Here is a 22,207-nt window from a genome sequence, read left to right as displayed (position 1 = left end):
AATATTATACTAAGTATCAATCTTAGAATATTCTTAACACAACGTTAAACATTTTGAAAGCTACATGTATTGCTGCAAAAAAGTGTGAGGCTGAAAGATAACACTTGTTGGCTACAGGTTCAGCTCTAATCTTATTCACTGTTGCTTAAATTTGAAACATCAACAGGAACATTATTAGAGTAACAATGCTTATTTCTCAGGACACTACAATATTTATATACAAATTATCCAACTTGTTTTAAGAGGGGAAAGTGTTTTCTTTACAATTCTAATTTCAAAATTTGAGGATTTCTTCATTTCCTAGATAGAGTTGAAATGAAATTCAGGTATTTCTTTTTCTTTTTTTCTTTCTTTTCTTTTCTTTTTTTAAAGAAACTGTTTATTTTCCATCAACCTTATTTCCATTTTGTTTGCCTCTGTGGAAGAGCAGCTTAAGACCCCTTAGTGGTTGTTTCCACCCATTCAGTGGCCAGAGCTGTGGGAGTTGCAGACCAGTCTTCAGTGGCAGGGTGAGCACTCCAGTCTTCAGAAGGGAACTGCTAAATAGGCACAAAGGCTACATGCATGCCTTCAGACCTGTCTTCAGGTTGGGTAGCAGTGAACTCAGGAGCTGGAGCAGTCCATTCATCCTGAAATTCCTCCTTGATCACAACCTTTTCAGCAGCAGCTTGCTCTTCCTTTTCAATCTCTTCAGGATCTCTGTACAACTAGAGCTCAGGCATGGCCTCCCATGGGTGTTCATGGGAAATGGTGCCAAGCATGAGCAGAACTTCTCAGGCCAGCATCAACATCAGACCCATTGAGTGAGCTCCCTTGTTGTTGCAAATGATGGCAATGTGCACACAGCAGAGAGGAGAGTCTGTGTTATACAGAATGATGGTAGGCAGGTTAACATAAAACACCCCTGAGAGGGGTGAGAGGCTGGTGGCCAGCCCTGGGATCAGTAACCACCAGGAGTCTCGGCTCCCGGAAGGCTGCTTGCATCTGGCTAGTGAAGGTTCCAGAAATGAAGCAGCCAGCAATGGGAGTGGCTCCAGCAGCAGCAGCAAACTTCAGCACAGCTCCTGCCCAGTATTCCTGGATGATATGACACTGACATCAGCTGCGTTTCCAACAGCAACGATGGCACAAGCTGCCAGCAGAAACTTCACCTACGTTCTCTTTAGATTTATGAAGCAGGTACCATCACTTTTCCTTTTGTAAATGTACTGTTCCATTTGGAAGTCAAGGTTCAGGCCACCTAAGTGGGTTCCTGCTGCAAGTATTTTGAGGACATCCTCCTCCTTTATTTGCAGGACATCAAGGGCTCTGGACATTATGAGAGTTATAACTTAAAGTTACCACAGAAATACAAAACAACGACGTATCCCTCCCTGGGTAGCACAGAAAGGTCAGGTCTATTACGGATTTCTGCACGTTGTTAATGGTATTTAATCACATTCATTTAACTTTTTTTTGAAGGGGAATATCACCCAGTTTATTTCTCTGACGTGAAGCATGCTATGTGAGAATAAATAACGAACTCTTTGAGTGGAGAATGAATAGATGGACGTATTTACATGTTTGCTTACAACACACATGTTCTAGAGTCACAAAGAACCAACTTTCTTTTTTTATCACTTAGTTCATATTACTATCATATTTTAAAATTCCTAATATGGCTTCCATTAGCATATTATATTAATGTAAGAGAAAGAAAGGGAGTCACAGTCTTAAAAACCTTTTCTAAAGATATCCACAGGAGAATTATTTCTCAATTTCCACCCCACTCCCCCAAATTCCAGGTACTCACATTTCAAGCACTATACCCTAGATATTTTAAAAAGCTATTTCATTTAACCCTCAGAACAACTGAGTATATTATACAAAAGCTTTGTTGTTGTTGTTGTTGTTTTTGTTGTTTTGAGAAGAAGGAGGGAATTTAGCCAAATCACAAATCACATGACAGGCAAGTGGCACAGACCAGATTAAACTTCGGAGTCATTTTATTACAAACTATGTAAGGCTATTTTCATTTTCCTCAACTAACTTTCTCTTTCTTCCCTCTGTTTTTGGATTGTGAAATAATCTCCAATTTTGCATTGGTAATCTCTGCAAATTTGCTAAATCATTTGTCTTTTAAAGTCAGGAGAAAGACAAGAAAGAGACGATTAAGACTGCAAAGGAATATGGATAGACCTAACTTGGATTATAATAAATTTGCACATCAACCTTGGCACATTGACAAAGGACATGGTTCCTTGTCATTATTCAGGTCTCTGGTTAAATGTCACCTTCCCTAGAGTCTTTTCTGGGTTATTATATGCAACACATGTCCCCTCAGTCTGTCTTCACTAAATATATTTATACTCTTTATAATATTACTAATATTTGAAATATTATTATTCACATGTTTGTTTGCTGTCTGCCTTGTCCTCCAGAAAGTAGTTCTTGAGAGCTTGGTCTCTGTCTCTCTTGTTCACCATTGTTTCTCCAGTGCCTTGGACAAAATTTGATAGAATTAAGTTGGACCAGTAATACCTATTTAATCCTCATTAAAGGAATGATTACTTTCTTACTTTCTTTCAGAATCAAGCTATGTGTTTCAGGGAAGCTGCATAAGGTCTCCGTGGTGGTTTTCCCATTTATTAAAAAAGATAATAACTACCTCACAGTGAGTTATAAGCATTACATAAAATTAAGTGAAGTAATGTGAACTGTAGTATTTGCCCTTTAGGAGACCCTCAAAAAACGTTTGTTGTTATGGTCACATAAAATATTTATTTGATAAAACAATTCAATGAAATAGATGATTTATATATAAAATACATGCACATTTATGCACAAATGTAAAAAGTGGAGAAATTAAGGATAAAAGAACACAAGCTCATTGTTGATAATTATATAGTCAAAAAAGTGATTGCATCTCAATCTTGAACTCATATTTCTTACTTGGATCTCTCAACTTGCTTGCTGAGGCTTGGGGGTGACTAGAGACTCTACTTATACACAAACTTTTTGGAAAAGGTAGTAGATAATACAAATGACTATGGAACTCTGCTAAACTCACCAGTTCATTTCACTTTAAACAGCCAATAGTCATTAAGCAGAATGAATTTAAAGCAATGACCTAGAAATCAAAGGCAGTGTATAACCTATTACAAATCTCTTGAGCCATCCAGCCTGCCAACAGTTTTTAAACACTCTTGATTTTGAAGTTGCTATGTCATAAAATAACATTTTGGAAATTGAAGAGGAAAATAATATAGAGTGTATATATGCTCTGAAACTTTAACTTTCACTGTTTCACTGTAATTACCAGAGAGGAGCAATGGTAACTTAGTAAAATCCAATTACATTTTTTTTTTCAGCCAGGAGATCAGAGAGAGAGAAGTTGTAGAGAGAAAATGATTTGTGTTTTTCTCTACAACTAAAATTTTCCTCTTTCCATATCCTATTTAGATCTTCTCCTCTATTTTTCAGTGCTATGGGTATTATTACGGCGGATTACCAATTAACATCTAAGTAATTGTACGATGATGATAATGATACCATGGCTTTCCCTCTCTTTCTCAGGCAGCCCAGCAGATAAATTATAAGCGATCGATTCTTGTTGAAGTGAATAGATGGCCTAGTTTTGCTGCAATATTCAAGTTTTTTTCTCCTGCAGTCAATTCCCAGTGTCCTAGTGATTTATCTACCTTTGCTAAATTTTGTGTTCATGTTCTTTTTACCAGTGGCATGGAATTTTAATTAGCTTTTGATAAAATGTATAGGGATACTTTCTAAACTAGGAATGGAGAAAAACTGCATTTTTTTCTAACTCTCCATGTCAAGATTTCTGCAAGCTAGTAGAAGCTAAAAAGACATTAATAGTTTGTGCATTTTTAACTAATGATATATAAGACTCAATGTGTGACAGTGCCTTGGTTATATCCTGGGAAATCCTAAGTTCTGTTAGGTTTTTCAGTGTAATACAATGTGTTCAGGAACAACTGAATATCTGTTTATCATTATTTCTACCATTTTATTTTAAAATAATTTTAAACTTAGAGAAAATTTACAAAAAATGTATAAAATAACTGAATTTTTTGCAGATTAATTTTCAACACTTGCCCACATTTGCTTTGCCTTCTCTATAAGAAATCATAGAGTAGTTTTATAAACCCACAATACTTCAGCATGCATTTCCTAAGGCCAAGTTATTTAATCACACAGCCATAATCCCTAATACAGTAAACAAATTCAAGAAATGTACCATCAATACACCTTTTGTATACTTCACATTTTGTGTGTTCCAACTTCATCAATTTCACAGTGATACACTTTATAGCTATTTGTTTTCTAGTATAAGATTTGGTCTAGGATCAGAAATTGTATTTAGCTCTCATGTCTATTTAGTTTCCTTCAACCTGGAGCAGTTCCTTTGGTTTTCTTTCTTTCATGTCATTAAAGAATATAACCAGTAATTTTATAGAATATTCCTCAACCTGGGTATTACTGTCTCCCTATGGATAGATTCAAGTATGCATTGTGGGCTGGGACACTATATAAGTGATGCTGTATATTTTTCAGAATACCATATCCAGTAGCATAGGATTTCTGTTTGTCTTTATTGATGATGTTAATTTTGATAGCTTGGTGAATTATTTATCTATTGTTGCCTAACAGTGACGCACAAAATTGGCAGTTTAAAGAACACACAACTTTATTGTATGACAGTTTCACTGGGTCAGAGGAATGGGGGTGGCTCAAGTGTGTGTTCTGTTTCATAACCAAGATGGCAACCACAGTTGAGGCTGTGGTATCATTTCAAGTCTCAACTACAAAAGGATCTGCTTCAAATCTCACATGATTCTAAGCAGAATTCGGACCCTTGCAAGCCATAGGGCTGAGGGCCTTAGTTCCTTCTGCCTATGCTTCCCTCAGTTCCATGGGCCTCTCAATAGGGCAGCTCCGAATATAGCAGCTTGCTTCATCAAAACCAGCAAGGGAGAAAGTCTACTAGCAAGATGGGTGACAAACTTACGTAGTATTATCTTGCAAGTGGCATCTCATTATCTTTGCTGTATTAATTTAAGTAGCAGGTCCTGCCCATATTCAATGAAATGAGTATATAGTTGGCATGACTACCAGAAGGAGGGAGCCAACTAAGAGTCTGCCCTCCACACTGTAAGACTTACTATGGTACTTTCTGATTCCCTCACCACTTAGTTACCATTTTTCATTTTGTCATTTATACATTTATAAGGGCGGTATTTGAGATTATGTAATATACTATTCTACAACAACCCCTCCATTCCATAGTTTTAGTACCCATCAGTAATTCTTACCAGAATGTAATTTACTACATTAACTCTGAAATAGTAATTTTCTAATTCATAATCCATTCTATATTTATTAGCATTCTATTATCAGGAAAGGATTTGTTCTATCACATATTTGTTTGTCTGTTATAATCGATATGTGTCATTTTTCTCTGTCTTTAATATTTTCCCTTTATTTGATTTTCAGTTATTTAATTATGATGTTCCTTTATGTGATTTTCTTTATTCTAAATTCGCTGTGGTTTCCCGAACTGCTTGAGTTTGCACATGCATAATTTTCTTCAAATTTGGAAAATTCTCGCCATCATTTTACTTCAGTGGTTTTTTCTGTCCCCCACCTCCAGTGTCAGTGGCTCTAATTAAATTTATGTTAGGCTATTGGAATAAAAGAATTAAAATATGACAGCATAAACCTAGCGCACGGGGAAGAGAGGGATAAAGAATGAGTTCAAACTTAAATGATCATCAACTTAACGTAGACTGTTATATGCAGGTTATGTACAAACTTAATGATAACCATACATTGAAAACCACTAATAAGTATGCAAAGAATAAAGACAAAGAAATCTAAACATATCACTAAAGAAAATCAGCAAACTGTGAAAGAGAGAAAGACAAGAAAGGATAAGAAAAAAATCTTCAGAAACAACCACAAAACAAATAATAAAATGACAATAAATACATACCTATCAATAATTGCTTTGAATATAAATGGACTAAATGCTCCAATCAAAAGACATAGGGTGACAGAATGAATAAAAAACAAGATCCATTTGTATGCTGGCTTGAAGAGACTCATTTTAGACCTAAAGATTCCTGCAGATTGAAAGTGAGGGTATGGAGAAACATCTATAATGCAAATGGATGTCAAATATGAGCTGGAGTAGTAATGCTTCTATCAGACAAAGTAGACTTTGTAGGTGACTTTAACACACCACTTATATCAATGGACAGATCACATAAACAGAAAATCAACAAGGAAACAAAACCCTTGAATGAAACACTGGAACAGATGGACATAACAGATATATTCAGAACATTCTCTCCTAAAACAGAATACGCATTCTTTTCAAGTGCAGATGGAACGTTCTCCAGAATAGATCACATAATAGCCCCCAAAATAAACCTCAACCAATTCAAGATCAAATCATAGTATGCATATTTTCTGACCACAATGTTGCGAAACTAGAAATCAACCACTAACTAACTAAATAAATAACAAAACCACCTCCCCAAAACTGGGAAGACTACAAAAACACGGACGTTAAATAACCTGCTATTAAAGAATGAATGGATCAACCAGAAAATAAGAAAATAAATTAAGAAGAAATTAAATTAGAGAAGAAATTATGAAAATGAAAACATAACAGTCCAAAACCTCTGGAACGCAGCAAAAGGTTCTAAAAGGGAATTTTATAGTAATACAGACCTACCTCAAGAAGCAGGAAAAATCTCAAATAAACAACGTAACTTTACACTAAAGGAGTAGATAAAGAACAACAAACAAAACCTAAAACCAGCAGAAGAAAGGAAATAATAAAGATTAGAGCAGAAATAAGTGATATAGAAACTAAGAAAGCCCAATAGAACAATGAAACCAGGAGCTGGTTCTTTGGGGGAAAAAATCTATGAAATTGATAAACCTGTAGTGGACTTATCAAGAAAAAAGAGAAAGGACTCAAATAAAATCCCAAATAAGAGAGGAGAAATAACAACCAACACCACAGAAATACAAATAATTATAAGAGAATATTATGAAAAACTACATGCCAACAAATTGGACAACCTGGAAGAAATGCATAAATTCCTAGAAACATATAAACCCAAACTGAAACAGGAAGAAATGGAAACTTGAACAGACCTATAACCAGCAAAGAAATCTAATCAGTAATCAAAAAACCCCCAACAAATGGAAGTCCAGGACCAGATGGCTTTACAGGTAAATACTACCAAACGTTTAAAAAAGAGATAAACTTACTCTTCTCAAGCTATTCCAAAAAATAGAAAAGACAGGAAAACTTCCAAATTCCAGAATTACCTTGATACCAAAAGCAGATGGAAACTCTATTAAAAAAAAACTATAGGCCAATATCCCTGATAGACATGGATGCAGAAATCCTCAATAAAATACTAGCAAACCAAATCCAACGATACATTAAAAAAACTATTCACTATGATCAAGTGTGATTTATTTCTGAGATGCGAACTACCAAACACTGATGAAAGAAACTGAAGACGGCACAAAGAAATGGAAAGACATTCCATGCTCATGGATTGAAAGAACAAATATTGTTAAAATGTTTATATTACCCAAAGCAATCTACACATTTAAAGCAATCCCTATGAAAATACCACAAGCATTTTTCACAACACGAGAACAAACAATCCTAAAATTTGCATGGAACCACAAAAGACCCTGAATAGTCAATGCTATCTTAAAAAAGAAAAGCGAAGCTGGAGGCATCACAATTCTGCACTTCAAGTTATATTACAAAGCTGTAATAATCAAAACAATATAGTACTGGCACTAAAATAGTCACATAGATTAACAGAACAGAATAGAAAGCCCAGAAATGAACCCACAACTATATGTCAATTAATCTTCAACAAAGCAGGAAAGAATATCCAATGGGGAAAAAGACAGTCTCTTCAACAAATGGTGTTGAGAAAACTGGACAGCTATATGGAAAAGAATGAAACTGGACCACTTTCTTACACCATACACAACAATAAATTCAAAATGGATTAAAGACCTAAATGTGAAACCTGAAACTATAAAAATCCTAGAAGAGAACACAAGTAGTAACGGCTATAGCAACTTTTTTTCTAGATATGTCTCCAGAGGCAAGGGAAACAAAAGCAAAAGTAAACTATTGGAACTACATCAGAATAAGAAGCTTCTGCACAGGGAAGGAAACAATTAACAAAACCAAAAGGCAGCCTAAGGAATAGGAGAATATATTTGCAAATGACATATCTGATAAAGGGCTTGTATCTAAAATATATAAAGGACTTACAAAGCTTGGGGCACCTCGGTGGCTTAGTTGGTTAAGTGTGTGCCTTTGGCTGAGGTCATGATCCAGGGTCTGGGGATCAAGCCCAACATCAGGCTTCCTACTCACCAGGGAGCCTGCTTCTCCCTCTGCCCCTTCCCCCACTTGTGCTCTCTTTCTCTTGCTTGCTCTCTGTATCTCTGTCTCTCTCTCAAATAAATAAATGCAATCTTTTTTAAAAAAGAACTTAAAAGCTCAAAACCCAAAAAATGAATAACCCAACTAAAAAATAGGCAGAAGACATGAATAGACATTTTTTCAAAGAAGACATCCAGATGGCCAATAGACACATTAAAAGATGCTCAACATCATTGATCATCAGGGAAATACAAATCAAAACTACAATGAGATATCACCTCACACCTGTCAGAATGGCTAAAATCAACAATACAAGAAACAACAAGTGTTGACAAGGATGTGGAGAAAGGAGAACCCTCTTGCACTGCTGGTGGGAACGTAAGCTGGTGCAGCTACTTCAGAAAACAGTATGGAGGTTCCTCAAAATTTAAAAATAGGACTACCTATGATCCTGCAATCACACTTACTGGTATTTATCCAAAGAATACAAAAACAGTAATTCAAAGGGGTACATACACCCCTGTATTATAATAGCATTATTTACAAATGCCAAACTATGGAAGCAGCCCAAGTGTCCATCAAGCGATGAATGGATATAGAAGCAGTACACATACACACACACACACACACACACACACACACACACACACACACACACATTGGAATATTATTCAGCCATAAAAAGGAATGAAATCTTGTTGTTTGCAAGGACATGGATGGAGCTATAGAGTATAATGCTAAGCAAAATAAGTCAGAGAAAGACAAATACCATATGATTTCACTCATATGTGTAATTTAAGAAACAAAACAAATGATAATGGGGGAAAAAGAGAAAGGCAAACTAAGAAACAGACTTTTTTTTAAGACTTTATTTATTTGAGAGAGCAAGTGAGAGAGAGCACAAGCTGGGGTAAGGGGGAGAGGGAGAGGGAGAAGCAAACGCCCCACTGAACAGGGAGCCCAATGTGGGGCTTGATCCCAGGACCCTGAGATCATGACCTGAGTTGAAGGCAGACAGTTAACCGACTGAGGCACCCAGGTGCCCCAATACTATATGTTTGTTGTTGTTGTTTGTTTGTTTTTAATTAACATATAATGTATTATTTGTTTCAGGGGTACAGGTCTGTGATTCATCAGTCTTACACAACACTCAGTGCTCACCACAACACATACCCTCCCCAATGTCCATCACCAAGGCACTCCATCCCCTTAACACCGCCCCCCCCCCCCCCTCGCCAGCAACCCTCAGTTTGTTTCCTAAGATTAAGAGTCTGTTATGGTTTGTCTCCCTCTCTGGTTTCATCTTAAAGCAACAGATTTTTAACTGTAGAGAACAAACTGATGGTTACCAGAGGGGAGGTGGGGGGGCCACAGGTTAAATAGGTGATAGAGATTAAGGAGGTCACTTGTTATGATCAGCACAGTGTGATATATGGAAGTGTTGAGTCAATTACAATTACACTGTATGTTAAATAGCTGGAATTAAAATTAAAACTTAAAAAATTATGTTAGGCTATTTGATACTGATCTATACCTGACTGAGCCTTTGTCTATTATTTTGATTTTTTTTCTCATTACATTTTGTGTATTTTTCAAGTATACCGGTATTTTTTTCTGCTATTTCAAATACACTGTTTATCCTAGCCAGCGTGTTTTTGTTTTCTTTTTCGGCTATTGTACTTTTGATCTCCAGCATTCTATTTGAGTTTTTGATATATTTTTTCTCATTATATTTTATGTTTTCTCTCTTTATTAAACAAAGGAAATATATTTATAGTAGATCTGAAGACTGCTCCATTACCCATGTATTATGAAGTCTTTCCATTCTGACAGGTAGAAACACCAACTAATCTCTGTGAATAATGCATGTTAGTATATTGCCCTCCAGTAATTCCTTCTTCTTTCTCACATAGTTTCCTCTTACACATGTGCAGATTAGTTTTCAGTCAAAAAGTTGATGAGAATCTTTTTAGATCTCTCAAGATCTCTAGGAAAATACCCCTCTTAAGACAGACTCCTTCACAAATTCTAGCTACCGTTCCTTTTCCAAACAATAATCTTCATCAGGTCCATCAGTAAGATCATTGGTTCTCTTTGGATTACCACTCCCTGCCCTGAACCTGAAAACTCTTCAAGTAGTATGTTGGGACACTCACGAGACTCAGATAATTTGTTTTTCTTCTTTTGAATATCACACTGCTACTGTGTAAGGCGGGAAGAAAGTAAGGGCAGTTCTTCTGACAAAATCATGGCCATAAGTACAAATCCTGGTATAATGTCATTGAATGTTTTAATTTATTCCATAAAGATGATCAGTATTTATTGAGTCAAATGCTTTTTTAACTCTTCATATGTATAAACACTTTTGGTCCTTTCAACATCTCTATGAGATAAGCACTTTTTAAAAAATTTATTTATTTTTATTGAGATACAATTGACATATAACATTATTTTAGGATCATCTCATGGCACCATCTCTTAATGTGATTTATTTGTTAATATTTTATTTTTGGAATACTACATCAATATTCATAAGTAATATCAATCTGTTGCTTTTGTACTATCTTTGTCAGGTTTATTTATCAATTTAATACGTGGTTCATTTAATGAATTTGGAGATTTTTCATTTTTTTAATGCTCTGAAGTTATATAGAATACCCTCTATTTTTCAAAGATTTGTTGAATTTCCTTGTACAACTATTACTAAGGCATTTTAAGTGGGATGTTCTCTTGATAACGTTCTATATTCCCATATATGTGTAAATTGGTCTCTTTAATCCTTTAATGTCTGCTGTGATTCATTTTGGTAAACTGTCTTTGGCTAAGAAAGTATCTAGTTCTTTTAGGTTTTCATATTTACTTGTATAGAGATGTACCAAGTAACAACTTCAGATTTTTAAAATTTCTTATGTGTAGGTATTTATTTCCCATTTGTCATTTCTTATTTTCTACATTGGTATTGTCTTCCTTTTTAATCAAATTTGTCAACGGATTTGTCAACTCTGTTCAAAGAACCAAGATTTCACTTATTAATATGACCTATTTTTTCTGTTATCTATAATTTACTAGTTTTTCATTGTGTTTCTTCTGGATTGTGTTGTTGATCCTTTTCTAGTGTTTTTAGTCAGGAACTTATGATTACTGCTTAAAATATATCCCATGGATTTGATTTGTATTGTTTTCATCATCATTATTTTTCAGAAATTCATTTATTGTTTTTTCTTCACTCGGTATTGTTTAATAAAAGGTTTTATTTTTCATTTTTTAAATTAACTTATCTATTGACAAATTATTTTTAAATTTAAATGTAATTTCTAGTTTATCCCATTATGATCAAAGTGTGTCATTAATTGTTCTATTTTATGGAATTTATTGATTTTTTGTGTGACCTAATAATATATGATCAGTTTTTTATAACTGTGACAGGTCCTCGAGAAGAACGCATATATTTGCTATTATCAGGGTGTACTATTTAATATATATCCATAAGATCTCCCTGAGATCTTATTTATTCTTACTGACTCTTTAATCTCTTGACGTATCTTGCACTAACAAGTTACAGCAGAATATTAGAGTATTTCTTTTTCTTCTTCCATCCTCTGTAGTTTCAGCTTCTCATAGGTGGTTGCTGGACACGCGGGAACTTTAAAATGTTATATCTAGGGGTGCCTGGGTAGCTCAATCAGTTAAGCATTCCACTCTTGTTTTCAACTCAGGTCATGATCCCAGGGTCCTGGAATTGAGCCCCATGTCAGGAGTCTGCTTGAGATTCTCTCTCCTTCTCCCTGTGCCCCTCCCCCTGCTCACACTTGCACTCTCTCTCTCTTCCTCACCCTTAACTAACTAACTAACTAAATAAATAAATACAATCTTTAAAATGTTACATCTATTTTGTGAATTTTGTCTCAAAAGTGTTACTAAATTATGTGTTATTGTGGATTTTTATGGGTCAATTTTCCCAAGTCCATTTGGTTTTTTATTTTTAATATACATTTTTTGTGTTATAATTTAAAATATTTCTGTTTCTTTGTTTTTTCTTCTTCATATTACAATTATATATATATACAATATATATATGTGTGTGTATATATATATATATATAGTTTGTTTGTTTATTTGTTTTTGCTTTGTTTTTTGCTTTTTGTCCATTTTAGTCACTTTTGATCTGATCTTTTTTAGGATATAATTTTTATTCTCTTAGCTATTTTTCCCATCATTCTTCAAAGCCCCTTACTAAATTATTTCAATCTATATTCTGTTGGATATTTTGTAATTTATTTTTCATTTTAATAGTGAGATTGGCTTTATTAAAATCAATTTTTTTCTTAAGTTCAATCAACTCTCATATTTCATGCTGCATTTTTAATCCATATTCATTCTTAATTTTTGAATTACAGATTCCATCCTTGTTTAATATTTGTTCAGGCTTGATTGAGGATTTGGAGTGTTTTTTTTACAATTGCCTTTCAGTTTGAAGTTATTTTGTTGTGAGAAAGCATAATCAGCTGATTTCGTTCTCTATATGTTTAATACAGTCGCTTCATATTCAGTTGGTCAGACTTTTTCCTGTTTCTGGTAACCCATGATGTCTTCTATCCTACCTTTGCCATTTCTCTATGAAGGACCACTTGTCTCTATATCTGCTTTTCTCCTAGAAAAAAAAATGCTTCCTTGAGGTTGTCACTTCTGGTCCAGGTCACTTTGAACTCCCTTTTATGTAGTTAATATTGTGACTTGTTAAGACCGAGATATGTGATCAGTATTTTGAACTTAGTTTTAGACCTTCTCTTCCTGTGGGTGACTTTAACTGTGCTTTGTCTAAGACCTCCATTCCCTTCCCTTTTGCAGAGTCTCTCAAGTCTCCTCTCCCTCATTCCTTTCATGTACAGTATGCAGTAGTGAAATCTGGTGTTTATTTCTCTATAAATAATATCACCTGTGAAAATCTCTGCCTCCTAGTATTGCTAAGTTGTGAAGCAAGTGCTTTTATTTCATATTTCTTCTGTTTTGTTTTTTCATATTATTCTTATTTGGGAGGATGTGTCATGAAATTCAGATTTAGGCAGCTGCTATTATCCTAGAGCAACCCTATTTATTCTTCAAGTAATTCAGTAATGCTAAGTGGTGGGATAATACTGCAATCATAAAATAATATAAGCTAACATGATTGATGATATACCTTGTTCCAAATAATATAATAAGAACTTTCCATGTTTTTTTCCACTTAATTCTTGTGATACTCTAAGATAAACATCATTTATCTTATCATTTTAAAGATAGGAAAACTAAGGTTTCAATGGTAAGTGGCAGAGTTGATATTTCAACTAAGCTCTATTTTTCTACAATGCAGATGCTCTTTTCACAACATATCAAGGTTTAGATTTTGTTCTCAGTTCTACTATGCATATATCTTGAGCAAACTTCTTAAACTATCTCAGTATCTCAGCTTTCTGAAAATAATAGTTGAATCATAAATAATAAATTCTACCTTACTGGGTTGTTGAGATGATTAAATTTATATAAATCACCTAGTTTGTTGCCTGGTAAACCATAGGCACTTAAAGAATAGCAGCTTCCTATTACTCAGACATTGGATGTCATTTAGAATGCAGTGATTTGTGCCACATACTGAGGAAGTAAGATGTGCACACTGACTATGCTGGGTTTAGCTAAAAGGTTTGGAAAAGCTTATGGTCTAAGACAAAGGCACATTGTTAAAACAAATAACATAACTGACAGTGAGTTTGAGAAATGCTCTCACAACATGAGACATAGGAAAACCAAGCAAGAATGAGGATCACAAGCAGAAGAGAGAAACTGGGGTCTCGCTGCTTCTGTCTTCATGGGGCATGTGAGCATATGACAAGAGGCTAGGAGGTCGATATTCAGGAGGTCTACCAGGTTCCAATACTGAAGAGTGGCTGAAAATTTTTCCTCTTTTATTTTTTCAACTGATCCTGATGTAATTCATTGCTTCATTTAAGGGACCTCATAGATTTCTGAAATTCCATTTAATATATTCATAATTATAATAACTCGATGGCTAGTGCACATCACATGTTAAAAATCTGTGAGTAACTTTTGGGCCAATGTAATCTGTATTCTCTTTAGATTATTTGGTTTAAATTGTAGCTTATAATTTTTAAAGATAGAGGGTTACTTTTGACAATTCAATTTTAAAAATACCCTTTGTCCATCTTTCACAATAAACACTAGGTTAGAACTGGGTACACAGTGTCCATTTGTAGAAATTGTTTTATAATCAAGTTTCCAATTAAAAAAAAACTTCCAAAAGGAATTTACAAGAAATTAAGATTTTAAAAGATACAACTTAATGGACTATTTATTCAATCTCACATTAATAAGCCCAGTGCATTTTTAAATACACATTATCTATGCTCCTGCACATACCCATTTTGATCATTCTAATTAAATATAATTAAATTGAATGATGTGTATAGCTAGGCACCATCTGCCAATTCCCAATGTTGATTCACAACTTATTAACACTTCTTGAATAAAATCCAGAGATAGCTTTATTAGAAAGAGTACTAAAGTCAGCAAAACTAGGATCAGATCCTGACATTGCACTTTCTTCCTAAACAAAAAAGTGCAACTGATTAAATCTCTCTGAGCTTCCCCTTCCTATTTGGAAATAGTAATAATAATATGAACCCATGCTATTGATGTGAGAAACAAAAACACAATATCTATCATGAAATCTGGGTAAGGCATAGTTTAGATCTTTTGCTTTTTTAATATGAACACATTATTTCATCAAGATATTTGCAAAAAAAAAAAAAAACCCTTGACTACATATGTTAGACTTATATTTCTTTTTTTTAATAATAATTTTTTATTATGTTATGTTAGTCACCATACAGTACATCCTTGGTTTTTGATGCAGTGTTCCATGATTCATTATTTGTGTATAACACCCAGTGCTCCATGCAATACTTGCCCTCCTTAATACCCATCACCGGCCTATCCCAATACCCTACCCCCCTCCCCTCTAAAACCCTCATTTTGTTTCCCAGAGTCCATAGTCTCTCATGGTTCATTCCCTTTCTGTTTACCCCCCCTTTCTTTCTACCTTTAAAAATTTTAAATATCTGTTATGGGCTGAATTGTGTCCCTCCTAAATTCTATGTTCAAGTCCCAACCCTCAGTATCTCAGAATGTAACCGCATTTAGATATAAGGCTTTTAAAGAAGTGACTGAGATAAATGAGACCATGAGGTTGGGGCCCTAATCCAATATGGCTGGTGTCCTTAGAAGAAGACGAAGAAACACTGAGGGCAAAAGTGCAAGCTGGAGGAAGCACCATGTGAACATGATGCAAGAGAAAGGCCATCTGCAAGGTAAAGAGAGAAGCCTCAGGAGAAACGAAACTTGTTGAAAACTTGATTTTGGATTTCAGCCTCCAGAACCATGAAAAACAAATTTCTATTGGTTTAGCCATCCTGTTTGTAGTATTTTATAATGACAGCCCTAGCAAACTGATACAGTATTCCATTTTCTCCATTTTCTTCCATATACTCAAACAAAACTGCACAGAACAAACAATACAGAACACATAGTTTTAAGACTGTAATACTTGGTAATGTATTTTTAGTGGCATAAAAAAGTGTTATCCCATTGATAAAGCTTCTCTTACCAATATTTCCCGAGTTCCTTTGCTCCATCTTTCCCAGAACAACCCTGTGAGTAATTGCTCATTAAGAGTTGTGCAAAGGGCAAATCAAAGCATCATTATTACAAGAAGCTCTCGCTTTAGCTGAACACTGACCTGATGTGAAGTCACATGTGCATCTGAGAAAGAATTAATAGGAAGAAAAGCTGACAAAAAGCAAGCAACAAATCACTTTTTATTTTATTTTTTGTTACTCTCACTTGTTTAGAATCATATGGATGACTGTAACATACTACAAAGGGTAAAGTCCAGTGCCCTCTTTTGAGATATATTTGTTCACCACAATGCTTTTGCAGCATCTGCTTCCACAGTGGCCTTCCTGGGTTTGTTATTTCTTAAACCATCTTTTGCTATCTCAGAGTCTGCGGGACTTCAAGTTGTAACAGGTTAAAAGCATGACTAGGCAAAATCAATCATTGTCTTTCTTCCTCTATTCTGCTCCTCCATCAAGTGTCTAGGTCTTTTCCTAAGACCCTGTACCACTTATTTTATACATTAAAATAACTTGAATAATCATTTCAAGGCACCTATTTTGATACATGGAAATAATTTCATTCCATTTTGTTTATTAAATTATTCACAGGATTGCAAATTTCAGAAAATAACACAAAACTATTTCTCTGAAACTCGGAGCTTAAAATCTAAGTTGTTGGCAGGAAGTGAATTCTATATGAAGCTTACATACACTTTATTTCAGTTTCTCTTTCAGAAATTGCAAAGGCTTAAATTCAAGAATGAATCAAGGAGCAATGTTTCTTATTCCATATTCCCTACCCCCTCCCCACATATCTCATATATCACGGAACCTGTTTATTTTATTACCATCTTCTAGGGCTTCATTCTCAAATTCCAACAGTTCCTTATTCTCCTGTCTTACTTTGCTTTAGGTCCCATACAATATGCTTACATGATGCATCATCATTTATCACATTTCTGATTCTCTATCTTCCAAGCCTGTCACCTGAATGGTGAACAACTTTTTCCTTCAAATTTTCTAATTCTTTAATGCCTGGAACATAATGAGAGATGGCTTTTTTTTTTTTAAGATTTTATTTATTTATTTGAGAGAGAGAGAGTGAGAGAGCACAAGAGAGCACAAGCCGGGGGGCGGGGGGTTGGGGAGGGAGGGTCAGAGGAAGAGGGAGAAGCAGACTCCCCACTGAGCAGGGAGCAACATGCAGGGCTCCATTCCAGCCCGGTATCATGACTGAAGCCAAAGGCAGACGCTTAGCCAGCTGAGACACCCAGGTACTCCCAGATGGCTTTTTTGTCTAAAAGAAATTGTGTTTATGTGAAAACAAGGGCAGTGAGTATTAGCAAATATTGATAACTTAGCTTGTAGTATTACAGTCTTGTCTGTGTTAGTTTGGCTAAGCTGGTTTGAACTTGGCTAAGTTGGTACCACTTCTCTTTACGGTCCCATTGTGATTGTTTTGAACTACATTAACTTGACTTAGGTGAAACTAAATTTCTGAGAATACCTACTCTGTTTGATTCTAGGTTAACATCAGTCAAATAAAAAAAAAAAGAAATGAAAAACAAAGAAAATCATGAAATTTGGGATGTGTTAAGTGAAGTGGCAGGCACTATAATTATAATGTGTCATTGTTGGAGCCAGAGTGAGATATCCCAGCAGCTTCCAGCTTATCCTTGTTCTTATCTACTACAGGGGGATCTGTTCTTCCCAATTTTTGGCCATGATGGCCAACAGCAACCCAAAGCCCAAATACTTGGCTATGAAATTATGGAAGCTTTCACTATGAAAAGGCAACAACTGCCAATGAAAAGCAAGTATTGGGGTGAACACAAACTTGCTGCAAGAGTGAAAATAATGGCATAAGTGAACATAAGGAATATAAAGGGTTTCATCTATTATTTTAGTTGCATTGTAAAACTTGAAGAAATAAATGATAAACTTAGGCGTTTAATTCTCTACTCAGATTCTGGTAACGATCCACAACACTTTGATAACTTCCCTGAAAGAAACCATTGTCTCCTATAACCACAGGAATGACTTTCTCAAAATTAAACACACAAACTTTGATCCTATAGGACACTGAATTATTCCACAAAATATAGTCACAGTCTTGCAGAATCTAATATTAAACTTAAGGCTTTGACCAGGAAGGAACCCCTGAAATTTATTATGCGTCATTTGGGCAATTTCTAGGAAAGCTGAGGATTTTGAAGACTTGCATTGTTTGACCCTCCTTTGACAGTACAGGTAACCCTTTTCCCACATTAGAAGTGAATCTCTCCCTGAATAAAGAACGTGCGATGACCACTACTAAGGTAATCCTCTATGGGTTGCTGGTGCTCCTAATCTGTACTACCCATATCACTTTTCATTCCTTCTAAACTGGGGGAAAAAAAGTGGCTAGTTTTATGTCGTGGTGAAAAGTTAAGCCACACTGATACTTACAGTAATGTGGAAATGAATAAGATACATAATGGAATTGAGTATTTGGGTAAGAAGTTTTCTGGGCAGAAGCTTGAAAGTGCCAACTGGATTCAGGAAGCTATCTATTTATCTATCTGCCATCTGATATAGAGAAATGAAGAATTAAGAAACACAAATTTCCAATAGAATCTAGAGAATACATTTTCATTTAAGGACCTGCTGGGTTTGAAACTGTTTGTTTTCACGTGGGTTTCAAAATAAGAAATGGCCTCAGAGAAAAGATCAAATCCAGGGCTCTGTCAGTAAAGATGGTCTGGGGGTTAATATCCCAAGGGTGTGGCTGTAATACTCTTTTGTAAGAGCTCCGGAAGATTTACGATGGTGCGTCATAAATGCTCTCAGCTAGACACAAAGATTTCTATGAGCATTCTTCATAGACCCTTTCTTCTAGAGGGTTTCTAAAAATCTTTTAAAGTATTCTCACTTAGCACCTTTACTCTCAGCCCAAGGGAGAGAGAGACTTGTCTCACAGAGATTTGTAGGTATGGCTTCTAATGGAGTGGATTATAATTTGATACACAGAAAGTCTGCAAGGAGTTCAAAGTTACCTACTTTGTAAAGAAAAGTACACAGTTCAAAATGCAAAGAGATCTTGGAGTCTCTCCAGCTTCCTACATGAGGAATCAGGCTGGGAAAACTAAGGCATTATGAAAAATGGACCATTCTTCTTGGAAAATGGAAGAGTTAAGAGCCCAGAAGAGAACCAAGGAGTAGAAATAGAGCCTAATCAGTGGAGCTAGAGCAATTGTCAGCCCATACCTGGCTGGATTTTAGCTTCGCTATGGCCAGGGGCTGCTATGTGCCTCCCATTTTGACACCCCCCCCCAACCTGGCCACATTTTGTTGTTGTTGTTTGTTTGTTTGTTCAGTTCTCCTGAACCTGTTTCACAATTGTATCCTGTGTATGTAGAGTACAGATAATTTCTCTTTTTAGTTCATAGTTTTTCAGAATAAGAGAAACTCAAGAAACCACATATAACCCTGGCCTCATTTATTTATTTTTAGTTTTTAAATTTGTTTTAAAGATTTTATTTATTTATTTGTCAGAGAGGGAGAGAGAGAGAGCAGAAGCAGGGGGAGTGGCAGGCAGAGGGAGAAGCAAGCTTCCCACTGAGCAAGGAGCCCGATGTGGGACTCGATCCCAGGACCCTGGGATCATGACCTAAGCTGCAGGCAGACACTTAACCAACTGAGCCACCCAGGTGTCCCACACCCTGGCCTCATTTAAATGAAGATATATTAAGCCTTAAGATTGAGCCTTATGCCACAGTAGAATAAGGCTTTTAGGACTCTTGGGTCTGAGGATATTTTAATGTGAGAAGAATATTACTCCTTAGGGGCCAGAAGGTCGATTGTGGTTGCTAATTTCCAAAGACAATCTGTAGCTTGCAAACAAATAGAATATGATAGAACTGGCATTGTGTAATTTCCAATCCTTGCCTTTAAGAAGACTAACAGCTTCTGCTTCTCCCTTGGAACTCTTGCTTTTGGGAACCCTGATTTTCCACTTAGAAAGTGTAACTATTCTGTTAGAGAGATCATGTGTAGAGACCTATGTAAAAGCTATGTGGAAAGGATAGCCACTGTGACTACATGATCATGAAGAAAGACTCAATCATTCCAGTATCTCAGCTGAGCCTCAAGACTCCAGCACCAGCTGGGGCCTTCATTCAACTTCAGAAAAGACTTCAACTAAGGCCACCAAAAGAACTGCCAAGTTGGACCCATCAACCAACAGAACAGATAATAAAATGAGTGATGTATTAATCCACTAAGGTTAAGAGCAGTTACATACTGTGCCTTTTTATCTGCTGAGATAATAAACAGAAGCTTCTGTGATTATATTTTATTTCTGAGGATACATCAACACTCTTCCTTGACACTTAACTTACCCTACATAATAGATAACATTTCCCTGGTGGTTGAAATTTTAAGGATTAAAGTGAAATTCATGAATAATGCCTCTTATCTCCACTGGGTATGCTGAGCCTTTGAGATTCATGAGTAACCAGTCCATTAGGTTAGAGATTTGCTCTAAGATCATCACCCTTGGATATTAATGCATAAAAGGGTAACGTTAGGTTGTGCAGCTTCTTGAGCATAAAGAGCTTTTGTATTTTTTCCCCATCAAAAACTATTTCTTTAGCATGTGTTTTAAAAGTGTGAAATATTTGGAACATTTCAAAACTTTTAATTAATCTAGTTTCAAATTTTCCTCCAAATGTTAATCATTAACGTTAAACACTAAAGCAAGGATGGCAAAGATGTATTATTTTGTTCCTTTTTTACCTCCATATAACAGACATTGTTTACTAACCATGGTATTATTTTCCATTGAGCTCAGACATGACTGTAGAAAACGTCACAGCATATTTCTCAAAGCAACTACTATTAGCAGATTGGATTCAGCATTGTAATATAAAACAAATTTGTCATACTTATAACAAAGATATTCCCACCGATATCAGAAAAAATAAAATTATGTATATTTCAACAGTATTACTTCACACTGTTCTTGAAATTCCAGCAAATGTGACAGAGTAAAAATTATTAAGAGATAAAGGGAATGTTAAAGAATCAAAACTTAAAGATAAGATGATTGTATATTTTGCACTCCAGTATGTTAATTGAGAAAGAATGAAATTTGGGCAGGAGCTCTAATTAGAAGGCACTATGCAAATAAATCTTTAGATATAATCTTTAGATATCAATAGTTTCCTATATTCCTTTAATAAAAAGAAACATATTAAAATGATCTCAATATATAAAACATTAGCAGGAAATGGATAAGAACCAAGGAAGAAAAAATTTAAATTTCATTCTGAGATATAGAAGAATGGAATGAAGTAAAAGCATACTAAATAGCTAGAAGAAAGATCAATATCACAAAAATAATACTTTCAAATCAATTTGTTATATTAATGTGATTATCATAAATAATAACGACAACCATTTTTGGTACCTAAAACATAATCCAAATTATTTTCTGGGATAATCAAGAATTCTTAGTGTTTTAACAAGCTACATAAAATAAGATTGAAATCTGTGTGAAAGAAACAAAGAAACAAAGCCCCATGAAAAGTAAAATTTTTTCGTATGGGAAAATGTATAGGTGATCTTAAGGTGAGCTCAACCATTTATAAGTAAAAGCAGAGAAAAACATTTAGATATTTTATTTCTGTAGTAAGCACAACTTGTTAAATCTATTCAGCTCTCAACAACTCTCCTTTCTCTTATAAGTACCTCTTTCTGTGCTGGGTACACAGAGATGGGAATCTAACCATCATATTTAATTAAGCATGATGTCTTTTGTTGTTGTCTCTGTCAGTTTCTAGGATAGTGCTTGGCAAATACAGATACTTGATGGATATTTGTTAATTAACGCCTAACTAAGCCGGACTGTGCATATTACTTCTCCCAGGAATCTAGAAATTCAACTTGGAACATGTAAAGAAAATGATAAGATGTCATATACTTCTTTGAAAACACAAGAGGTACTTCATCCTCAGAAGTAAAGAAAATGCAGAGAGAAAATTCAGAACCCAGAGGTTTAATATCCAAAAATGGAGAAATTGCAAAAAAACTATAGTGCATTCATACAACATATGCTTTCAAT

At 35.1% G+C, this 22,207-nt stretch overlaps 1 pseudogene; it reads right to left on the bottom strand.

Annotated features, from left to right (window-relative positions):
- Positions 1 to 431: 431 nt before the first annotated feature.
- LOC113260264 (40S ribosomal protein SA-like) lies at positions 432 to 1,316 on the bottom strand (annotated as a pseudogene).
- Positions 1,317 to 22,207: the final 20,891 nt, after the last annotated feature.

Source organism: Ursus arctos, unplaced genomic scaffold (genome assembly GCF_023065955.2).
Source record: "Ursus arctos isolate Adak ecotype North America unplaced genomic scaffold, UrsArc2.0 scaffold_18, whole genome shotgun sequence".
Classification (NCBI taxonomy): Eukaryota; Metazoa; Chordata; class Mammalia; order Carnivora; family Ursidae; genus Ursus; species Ursus arctos.
Note: the sequence above shows the minus strand (reverse complement) of the source record. Positions and strands in the feature narration are given on the sequence as shown.